Source organism: Pongo abelii, chromosome 2, assembly GCF_028885655.2.
Source record: "Pongo abelii isolate AG06213 chromosome 2, NHGRI_mPonAbe1-v2.0_pri, whole genome shotgun sequence".
NCBI classification, from domain to species: Eukaryota; Metazoa; Chordata; class Mammalia; order Primates; family Hominidae; genus Pongo; species Pongo abelii.
In genome coordinates, this window is record NC_085928.1 from 156,553,278 (window position 1) to 156,565,557 (window position 12,280).

Consider the following 12,280-nt stretch of genomic DNA (forward strand, 5'->3'; position numbering starts at 1 on the left):
TTTTTCCTAAATAATTATCATCATATTTTCCTCTACAATTTTCCTCAACTATAATTAGTTTTGGTTTGTATGCATACTTTACAACATTCTAAATAAATTTTTTCTTTTAATTTCTTCAAAAGACTCTAATTTTTGTCTTATTCCACATTTCACCATCAGTCATGAAATATATTTCTGGCTCCAGAATCATCACATTTCTTATAACATACATTTTAAATGCTAGGGTCTCTAGGAAGTAAGTTAATCTGACACTGAAAAACATATTTTACATATGAATAAGCACATACTCCCTAAGTCATTCCTTCCTTTCACTTATATACCCACATCCTTTTAGTCAATAATCCTATTGGCTGTGCTGTCAATATGTCTACAGACTCCATCCATTTCTAGCTATTTCTAATGTAGAAGTGGATGTAGAGATTATCAGCAAATGTAGAGATGTTAGAAGTGGATGGAGTTTGTACACATATTGACTCCTTCCTAATGTATCATTTCTCACCTGAGTTATCATCACAGTTCTCCAACTGGTCTCTTGCCTCTTATCTTTGGCCCACCTTTCCTCTCTCTGCTCTTCCCCTCTTTTTATAGCCTATTCCCAAATACTGTCAAGCTATAAATCAAAATCCTCTCCATTCTTACCATTTTACTCAGAGTTAGAGCCAAAGTCTTGTCATTTGCCTAAACTGTGGTGCATGATCTGACTCCCATTGCCTCTCTGACCTCATCACTTACCAATCTTCCCTTCGCTCTCTCTGCTTTATCCACACAACTCCTTGCTCTCTCTGTAGCATACCAGACTTGACCCCTGCTTTAGCATCTAAAGGGATAACCCAAAGTGTTTTATCCTCATCGAGTTCAACAGAACATGATATGTCACTACAATAGCTTTTTTCTCATATTTGTTCAGAAAATAGGTATTGAGCTCCTCCTATTTGCCAGATACTCTGCTAAGCTTATGAAATACAAATATGCAAAAAGAAATCAGTTTCCATACAAAGCAAACAATCTAGCAAAGGAGATAAATGCTATGATAGAGATAAGCAAAGGGAGCTATGAGCCCAGAAGAGGATATATCAGTATACATTGTAGACACTCAAGCTTCAGAGAAGAGTTCAGCCCTAAAGGATTTGTAAATGTTATAATGGCTAAGAAGGAATTCAGAGGGGATTTCAGCCAAGGAATAAACAAAGGCACACAATTAGTAGAAAATGGGATCAGTTTGGAGAACGGCAAGATAGACCCTGACATTTTGAGCTAGAGTGCTAACTAGAGATGTCCAATAGACAGATGGATATATGAGTCATAAACTCTGGACAGAGATTAAAAAATAAAGTTGAGAAATAGATTTGGGAGTCATCTCAAAATGGCTTTTACAAATTAATTTTAATGTAAATAAATTAAATTGAGTGAGAAGCCAGATCAGAAAAGAGATTGTTTAGTGAATCAAACTAAGCATGATTATAAGAAAGGAAACTAGGAAAGAGCCCTGGGGACCATCAGAATTTAAGGCAAAAGCAAGGAAAAATGGACCCATAAAGGAAGGTGAATATTATGGTCAATAAAAGAAAACTAGACAGCACTACAGAAGAAGAAAACATTTCAACACTGTCAAGTGATACAGAGAAGTCAGAGGTGTAAAAATTCTATTAGTTGAGGAGTTTTTTGTTGGTCTTAGCTAAAAAGATTGTTCAGTAGTTTGATTGCCTCTAAAGCCAGATTATAACTCTTGATGTGTACATAAGTGATGTTAATAGGAGGAGGCAGATACTTAACGACTGCAAATACAGACATGAGGTGGTGGGCTATGAAAAGGAATAAAAAACAGAATGCTCACTGAAGGCAGATGTGCAATAAAGGAAGTTTTTTAAGGTGGAAGAAACATATGGATGTTTAAATTTCAATGAGAAGGATCCAGAGAAAAACAAATTTTGAATAATAATAACAATAGATAGCATTTATGTCATGTTTACTTTATGAACAGCTCTATTTTAAGCACTTTATTTGAAATAAATTACTCAACACTAGGGTGAATTTTTGTCCTCCTCACTTAATTAAAAAGAATACACAGGCAAATACATGATTAAGTAGTTTTCACAAAGTTGCACAGTTAGTAAGTAAGTGAGTCAGAATATGGCTTTAGAATTTTCTCTTTCTCTCTATCTGAAGGTACAGTAGATAGATTAACTTCAAGGGATCACTTGACAGAATTAAGGACATGATTGAGATTGAAGATAGATAATGAGTTTAAGGTAGAATAATCTGAGAACACCCACCACTCTTCTCAGGGGAAAAACATGTGACTCCCAGAAGGATACTATGTAAGTATGGCTCTCCTCATTTGGAAAATTCAAGCAAAGAATCCAGTTAATTAATTTAAGGGAGAAGCCAGATAAGGAAAGAAAGTAGCATACATTTATGTAGTAATTCATGGATTATTATTATTATTATTATTATTATTATTATTACATACGGAGCAGATGCAAAGTAATGGGAGTAGGTAGAATTTTGTTTATCCAATCTACTATGCAGTCTAAAAAAATAAAGCTCATTGTTTTGGCGGCAAATTACATTTTTTTAAGGTAATTTAGCAGCCTTCAGGATCCCCAGAATACAGTTGGTAGGTAGCTCCACTCGGAGCCATCTGAAGCCCAAAGGAGCAAAAATTCCAAGGAACAAGGAGTAGGGGTTGGCATCCCATTGTTCTGTGGGCTCATGTATTGTATTCTAATTTAATCATCTGGGATATTATCTTAATATCATAAAAATATTTATTTAAAAAGATGACAGATTGAGTAATTGATTTCACAATTGATTTTACAATTAATCTATGGTCTTTTAAAATAAGTATTTTATAATATTAAGTATTGTGATGGTTAATATTGAGTGGCAAGTTGATTGATGGATGCAAAGTACTGTTCCTGGGTGTGTCTGTGAGGGTGTTGCCGAAGGAGATTAACATTTGTGTCAGTGGACTGGGAAAGGCAGACCCACCCTCAATTTGGGTGGGCACCATCTAATAGCTGCCAGCGCGGCTCAAATCAAGTAGACGGAAGATGGAAAGAGCAGGTTTGCCGAGTCTTCTGGACTTCATTTTTCTCTTGGGCTGAATGCTTCCTGCCCTTAAACATCAGACTCCAAGTTCTTCAGCTTTTGGACTCTTGGACTTACACTAGTGGTCTGCCAGGGGCTCTCCGGCCTTCCACCACAGACTGAACACTGCACCGTCGGCTTCCTTACTTTTCAGGTTTGGGACATGGATGGGTTTCTTTGCTCCTCAAATTGTAGATGACCTATTGTGGGACTTCACCTTGTGATCGTGTGAGTCAATACTCCTTAATAAACTCCCCTTTATTTGTACATCTATCCTATTAGTTCTGTCCCTTTAGAGAACCCTGACTAATAAAAGTATAATACTTACTGTAAAAAGATTTGAAAAATACGTAGAATTGCTCATAAAAAATTCATGTGTAATCCCACCAAGGAGTGAAAATTCTGAAACTCTTCGGATTTATGTGTTTCTAATATTTTACAGATACACATACGCCCATGTTCAAGATCACAAAATGTAGAAAATCTCTAGATCCCCTGCTATTACTTACTTATTATTTATCAGACAAGCATGGTCTAATATAATTTGAAAGTCTTTTAAAACCTTATTTAATGTGTATTTAACATCTTATTCAAGTAATAGTCTATAATTTATTTGGCCATTTTCTATTATTTGTCATTGACGCCATTTTAAATTTTTTGTTAATATAAATAACCCAGTAATGAATGTCTCTATAATTAAGATTTTATTTTTAATTTTTTTTCTTAGATATTTTCCTAGAAGAAAACTATTGGATTAATAAATTTGAGCTTTCAAAAGTCCTTAATGAATTTTTCTAAATCTTTTTATAGAAAAACTGACCATTTACCCTCCGCCAGAGTGCATGAGAGAGACTTCTTCACCTATTGAAGGAGGAGACCATTTATTATCCAGAGGAAAAACAAACAGCTTTATTGATTGCTTGTGAATGGGATAGATGTACTTATTTATATATTATAGTTACACTAAGCAAAACAAGAAGTTAGAGGAAGTAGTTAAAGATTTGACAGATTTTCAGAATGGGGAGGTTTAGGGATTGGATGAGTTTCATTCTTGGGAGCATGGTTACTGGAGTTAGGCTGTTGTCGATTAGCTAACATTCAAACATGTGGCATTGTTATCCATCGTCTGACTTTCAGAGCCATGGATATGGATCCAAAGCATCTGAGTAACCGAGGTAAGATTAACCTCTATTCTGCTTTGTTACCTGACCAAAGTTTAGGATTATGATGAATAAACTATTCATTTTGTCATTATTTGAATTTTGAAAGTATAAAATTTTTATTTTACACCCTATCTCTAACATAACTGAGAATTATATTTTAAATATTTGTTAAAGGTAAAAAATAAGTAAGATCTCATTGAAGTTCTCAAGTGGATTAATAATGAGGTTTAATTTTTTTTTATATGTTTCCTTTGCTAATGCCTGTCATGTACAAGTGTACTAGGGGATGCTAAGACAAATAAGGCCTATAAACATTCACAGGACAGTTGGAAAATCTGGGAAATAATCAGACAATTGCTATAGAATGTGCTGAGAGTTGCCATAGATCTAAGTTAAGGTGGGCAAGTGCAGAAGAAGGGCATGCTTCTCACGGGAGATAATGCACGAGCTGAGTCCTGAAAGCCAGAGAGCCAGCTACAAGGATTCAAAATGGAGAGAATGTGTGAAACATCTGAGAGTTCTAAATAGTTCCACACAGACAGAGCAGAAAGGGTATTCATTAGTGATGAGGCTGCAGAGGAAAATATGGATATATTTATAGTGTCACACCAAGGGAAAAAAAGTGTGAAGATTCTGTCAGACTATATAGTTGACTATATAATTGCCTAGCTGATAGAATGTGGGAGACACAGAAGTAAACAGAGTGAAATCATTTACACTAGGATGACTCCTAGTTTACCGAAGTAGACTAGAGAGGAGATGCTCCATGCACAGACATAGGGAGTTGGAAGAGAAGGAGCCTTGAGGCAGGATGGAGGATAAATTCAGTTTGGGACATGTTGCATTTGAGCTGCCTGAGGAAAATATAAAAGAGGTTTTCTCCTCTCTGCCCTTACCCACAGTCCTTCCCCCTAGAGTCCCCTCCTTGTGCCTTCTCACTCTCCAAATCCTACCCAAGCTATAGCCAAAGTTTAACCCATTAGTCATAATAATCTTCATCTACCTGAATTCAGTTGAAACATTTGCCTAAAAACTATTTAAATAACACTCATCCAGACGTATGAGTTTTGTCCTCTCAAAAAAGCTGCTCTTACCTTGTTGTATGGCCCCTGTATGAGATAGGATCAACATATTGGACAGCAAGTCTGTTGGCTACTTGGATTTCAATAAATAGCAACTAGAAATGAACAACTCATTGAGTGAGGTAAAAAACAAGTTGGAGGCTGATTTGAGGAAAGAATGCATGCTTTGGGGAAAATATGTACTTATTACTGTAAATTTTTTAGCTCAGTCACAGTAAGTGACAGCTGAGATGTGAGTAGAGAAAGTGTTTTCCTAGTAAAGGGTGATGAGCTGTGTTGGGTTTTGTGTAGATGGTATGCCATGACCATATTATATTTTAATAGATGGAATCCCAGGGTGTGATCACTGCTATGGTATTGTACATTAGTGACTTATTTGCTTTTATTTGTATGTAAGGGAAGAGCACCTTCCTAGAGATTAATAGACATTGAAATGCATAGATACAAGGTTTGATTATTACTAAGGCTCCCTTTTCCCCCTGCATTACAACATAATAAAGCTTTAATCTATATTAGGTTTTCAAAATTATACGTAACAAAAGAGGAAGACACATAAGCTATGCTGACATTCAGAATATACAGTAATTGCCCAGGGAGATGCACTATGCCTGCAGCTGATTAATCATAAGCTTTGAATATCATTTAGTTATTTCATATACATCACCCAAAAAAGTATCACTAATGCTTTAAATGATACTCATGTAGCAACTGTCATTGCCTAACAAATGAAACAGACAGATGTGAACAGTGATAACAAAGATGTATATCTTTTTTCTAAATCAAATAGCACCTTCTCAGAGACAATAGTTTAGCAAGAAAAAAGAAGTGCGAATGAACAGATTTTTTACACATTTAACACAATGGGAAAAGAATTGTATGTATGCATGTCTGATTTTTGTGATTTGACTCAAATTAAAATCACTATGGGGTCAGGAATTAAAAGGAGCCCAGTTCACAGTAGTATGGATTAGCAATTCTAAAATTGCTATCTGTGGATTTTAGGATTGAGCATATGAGTGAGTAATGCTGAGAAAAATGAAAGCCACATTACTGCCAGTCGGAGAATGGAATTAGAAATATAAAAAGGAAAAGACAAGAATAACCTCTGTTATAATAAATTTAAATGGAAGTAATAGTATGAATGCATAGATTTTAATATATAAATAAAATTATGGCTATTGAGAAGAGATATAGATATGGATATACACATGTCTATATTTTGTAGTTCTTTCTATTAAAAGGGACTAAAAATAAAGATTCCTGTATAGCAATGAGCCAACCTATTTCTCATATGTTAGTTTCCCTTTTTTAATAGTCAGTGTTTCTTAATTATAGTAAATTATACATAAAATCTATCATCTTAGCCACTTTTGAGGGTACAGTTCAGTGATGTTATGTACAGTCACATTGCTGTACAGAACTTTTTCATTTTCCCAAACTGAAACTTTTTACCCATAAAACACTAATGCCCCATTTCCCTACACTACCCAGCCCCTGGCAACCATCATTCTACTTTTACATGTTAGCTTCTGTATACTATACCCTACTAACAGAAGTTGGAGCTCCTTAGAGAAATGAATGAGTCCACAGCTATGGCAGAGGAGTACAAGACCTGTCTGAAACATATCATTGTGATATAGAGCAAGGACATTTGAAATAAAATAATAAGAATATAGCAAGAAGACACTGGAGACAGATTGAAGTGACTATCACTTGACAAATTTCAGACAATTTCATGAAAATGGATAATGGGACTAACAGAATCTTTCTGAAACAAAATAACAATCTATGATTATTACTAATATATTACTAATATGATTACTAATACATGTATGTAAACAAATATATACATATATGTATAGAGGTCCTCCATGAGGGTCCCACCCCTGCAGCAAACTTCCGCTTGGACATCCAGGCATTTCTATACACCCTCTGAAATATAGGTGGAGGTTCCCAAACCTTAATTTTTGACTTCTGTGTACCCTCAGGCTCAACACCACATGGAAGCTGCCAAAGCTTGGTGCTTGCACCCTCTGAAGCAATGGCCTGAGCTATACCTTGGCCCTTTAGCCCTTGATTTAGTTCTCAGCTAGAATGTTATTGGTGTAAAGAAATGCTACTGACGTATATATTGATTTATCCTAAAACGTTACTGATGTTACTAGGTCCGGGAGCCCTTTGGCAGCATCTTTAGAGTTTTCTAGCTATAGAGTCAAATCATCAGTAAAGAGAGATAGTGGGACTTTTAATCTTTGTATTTTTCTATTTGGATGCCTTTTATTTCTTTCTTTTGCCTGATTACTCCATCAAGGACTTCCAGTACTATGGTAAACAAGAGTGGTGGGAGTGGGCATTCTTGACTTGTTTCAGTTCTCGAAGGAAATGGTTTCAGCTTTTGCCTGATCAGTATGATGTTGGCTGGATTTGACATAGATGGCTCTTATTATTTGGAGATATGTTCCTTCAATGATTAGTCTGTTGAGGGTTTATATTATGATGGGATATTATATTTTATTGAAGTCTTTTTCTACAATTATTGAGATAATCATATGGTTTTTGTATTTTAATATTTTATATGGTGAATTACATTTACTGATTTGCATATGTGGAAACAACCTTGCATCCCAGAAACAAGCCTACTTTGTCATGGTGAATTAATTTTTTAATGTGCTGTTGGATTAAGTTTGTGAGCATTTTGTTGAGGATTTTTTATGTCGGCATTCATCAGGGGTATTGGCTTGTAGTTTTCTTTTTATATTGTGTCTCTGTCAGATTTTGGTGTCAGAATGATGCTGGTTTTCTAGAATGAGTTAAGGAAGAGCCCCTCATCCTCGATTGTTTGGAATAGTTTCAGTAGAATTGGTACCAGTTAATCCTTGTATGTCTGGTAGAATTCAGTTGTGAATCCATCTTCCATCTGGTCCAGGGATTTTTTGTTGTTTTTGGTTGCTAAGTTTTTTATTACTGATTCAGTTTTGAAACTTCTTGTTGGTCTGTTCAGGTTTTTCTTCCTGGTTCATTCTGGGAGGTCGTGTGTTTCCAGGAATTACCCATTTCCTTTGATTTTCTAATTTGTGTACATAGAGTCATTAATAATAATCTCTGAAGATCTTTTGTATTTCTGTAGGATCAGTTATGATGTCATTTTTGTCACCTGATTGCAGCTATTTGAATCTTCACTCTCATTTTTTGTTAATCTAGGTAGTGGTCTATTAATAATAACAAGCTCCTGATTTTATTGATCTTTTGTATGGATATTTACATCCCAATTTCATTCAATTCTTCTGTAATTTTAGTTATTTCTTTTCTTATGCTTTTGTTGTTTTTTTCCTAGTTCCTCTAGGTGCAATGTTACGTTGCTAATTTGAGATCATTCTTATTTCTCGATGGAGACATTTAGTGCTATAAACCTTTTAACACTGCTTTAAATGCATCCCAAAAATCTTGGTAGGTTGTTTCTCTATTTTCAATAATTTGAAAGATTTTTAAAATTTTGCCTTAATTTCATTTTTTCACCCAAGAGTTATTCTGGAGCAAGTTGTTTAATTTACATATTTTATGAAGTTTTGAGAGAACTTGGTACAGATTTCTATTTGTATTGCACTATGGTCTGAGATTGTGCTTGGTGTAATTTTAATTTTTTGAATTTACTGAGACTCTTCTTATGACTGAGCATGTGTTCAATCATAGAATATATTGTGTGTGTATGAGAAGAATATATTCTGTGGTTTATAGGTGGAATATTTTATAGATGTTTATTAGGTCCAAATGGTCAAGTGTTGAGCTTAAGGATTTATTTGTTAGTTTTCTACTTTGATGAACTGTCTAACATTGTCAGTGGGATGTTGAAGCCCTTTACTGTTATTGCAGCTTTCTAAAAATTTGTATAGGCCAAAAAGAACTTGCTTTATATATCTGGGGGCTCTAATGTTGAGTGTGTATATATTTAGGACAGTCAAATTTTCTTGCTGAATTGAGCCTTTTATCATTATGTAATGGTCATCCTTGCCCTTCCTGATTGATGTTGGTTTAAAGTCTGTTTTATCTGATTTAATAATGGTGACTCGGTCTTTGTTTGTTTTCCATTTGCATGGTAGATCTTTCTCCACCCCTTTACTCTTTGCCTATGGGCTGTCATTACATGTGAGATGTGTCTCTTGAATACAGCATACAGTTGGATCTTGTCTTTTTATCCAGCTTTTCACTATGCCTTTTAAGTGGGGTGTTTAGACCACTTACATTCAGGGTTATTATTGGTACATAACATTTTGATCCTGTCATCACGTTAATAGCAGGTTGTTTTGTAGATTTGATTGTGTAATTGCTTTATATTGCCTGTGGCCATGTCCGTAAGTTGATTTTTTGGTAGCTAGCATCAATCCTTCATTTTCATGGTTAGCACTGCCTTAAGGACCTCTTATGAGGCTGGTCTGGTGGTAATAAATTTCCTTGGTGATTGCTTGTTTGTGAAGTATCTTATTTCTTTTTCATATATGAAATTTAGTGTCATGAGATGTTTGAGGATGCTGTAAATAGTCCCCCAACATCTTCTAGTTTCATGGTTTCTGCTGAGAAATCCAGTGCTAACCAAATGGGTTTCTCTTTGTAAGTGACCTGATCTTTCTTTCTAGCTGCCTTTAATATTTTTTCTTCCACATTGACCTTGGAGAATCTGATGAGTATGTGACTTGGTGATAGTTGCCTTATATAATATGTCAAAGGATTTGTCTGTATTTCTTGAATATGCATATCAGTCTCTGCAAGATTGGAAAAATTTTCATGGACTATCTACTCGAAAATGTTTTTTAAGTTGCTTATTCTCTCTCCTCTCTCAGAAATGACAGTGAGTCATAAATTTGTTTTTTTTTTACATAATTCCACATTTCTTGGAGGTTTTATTCATTTTAAAAATTCTTTTTTATTTATTTTTATCTGACAGAGTTAATTTGAAGAACTGGCCTTCGAGCTCTGTGTCTCTTTCCTTTGCTCAGTCTATTCTACTGTTAATGGTTCCAACTGTATTATGAAATTCTTATAGTGAATTTTTAGTTCCAGAAGTTTAGTTTGCTTCTTTCTTAAAATGGCTATTTTATCTTTCAGCTCATAAATCATTTTACTAGATTCTTTGGATTCCTTGGATTGGGTTTCGACTTTCTCCTCAATCTCAATGAGTTTCCTTGCCATCACATTCTGAATTATTTATCTGACATTTCAGTTATTTCAAACTGACTAAGAACTATCAGCCTGGGGGGATAATGTGTTTGTTTGAAGGTAAGGAGACACTCTGGCTTTTTGAATTGCCAGAGTTCTTGTTCTGGTTCCCTTTCGCATCTGAGAGGTCTGTTGCCCTTTTAACTGTGGTGTAGGTTGAGTACAGTTGGCTTCATTTCTAGGTGCTTTCAGAGGGATAAAAATATGGAACACTTTATGAAAGTCCATGTCATCTTTGCACAGGGGCCATTCTAATCTTCTCTGTATCATCCCAATTTTAGTATATGTTCTGCTGAAACAAGCACTGAAAGACTATTTGACCATATATATGTGGGTTTAATTCTGGGTTCTCCATTCTGTTCCGTTGTTCTATTTTTATACTAATATCATACTATTTTAATTATTGTTGCTTTATAGTAAGTTTTGAAATCCAGAAGTGTGATACTTCAAGCTTTTTCCTTCCTGTTCAAAACTGTTTTGGCTATTTGGAGTCTTTTGTTACTCCATATGTATTTAGAGATAATTTTTTTTATTTCTGCAAAAAAATGACATTTTGATAGGGATTGCATTCAGCTGGCTTTGAGTAATATGGATAATTTGACAATATTACATCATTTACTCCATGAACATAAGATATCTTTCTATGTGTTTTTGTCTTTTACTATTTCTTTCGGCAATGTTTTGTAATTTTCAGTGTCCAAGTCTTTGTCTCCTTTGTTAAGTTTATTCTTAAGTATTATATTCTGTTTTATGCTTTTGTAAAAATAATGTTGTTTTCTCAATTTTCTTCTCAGATAGTTAGTTGTCAGTGTATGGAGATATAATTGATTTTGTTGCACATTGATTTTTGTATTCTGCAACTTTGCTAAATTCACTTATTGGTTCCTTTAAAGAGAGAGAGAGAGAGAGAGAGAGAGAGATGAGGCCTCTTTCTGTCACCCAGGCTAGAGAGTAGTGGCACAATCTTAGCTTGGAGTAGTCTCAAACTCCTGGGTTCAAACAATTCTCGTTTCAGCCTCCTGGGTAGCTAGGATTATAGGCATGCACCATACTGCCTGGTTATTTTTTAAATTTATTTTTATTTTTATTTTTGTGTGTGTGTGTGTGTGTAGAGCCTGGCTGAGTCTTGCTATTTTGCCAGTGCTGGCCTTTAACTTCTGGGCTCCCACATTAGCCTCTGAAAGTGCTTGTATTACAGCCTTTAGCCACTACACCTGGCCTAATTTATTAATTCTAACAAGTTTTTGTTTGTGTAGTCTTTAGGATTTTCTAGATATAAGATTATGCAATCTGCAAACAAAGATAATTTTACTTCTTCCTTTACACTTCTTGTAAGGCAGGTCTAGTAGTGCCAAATACCCTCAGTTTTTGTTTGTCTAAGAAGTCTATTTCTCTCCTTTATTTTGCAATGACAGTTTTGCTGATTATAGCAGTATTCATTGGCTGTTTCTCTTTTTCCTTTAACATTTCAAATATATTATCCCTCTGTTTCTGGCCTGCAAGCTTTCTGCTGAGAAATACACGTATAGTGTTCATATGATTGAGTAATATCAAATGACTGTCTTCAAGTTTAGTGGTTCTTTCACTATTGAAGCTCTCTATTGAGTTTTTTGGTTCAGTCATCATGTTCTTCTGTTCCTGAATTTCTATTTGGTATTTTTTAAATATCTCTTTGGAAAACTTCCTTCATTCATGTATTGTTTTTCTGATTGTTTTCAGTTGTCTATCTGTATT

At 34.8% G+C, this 12,280-nt stretch overlaps 1 non-coding gene across 1 annotated transcript; it reads right to left on the reverse strand.

Annotated features, from left to right (window-relative positions):
* Positions 1-10,744: 10,744 nt before the first annotated feature.
* On the reverse strand, positions 10,745-10,851 carry LOC112132804 (U6 spliceosomal RNA). The gene has a single exon (XR_002914525.1). It is a non-coding gene; the product is annotated as a U6 spliceosomal RNA (small nuclear RNA).
* Positions 10,852-12,280: the final 1,429 nt, after the last annotated feature.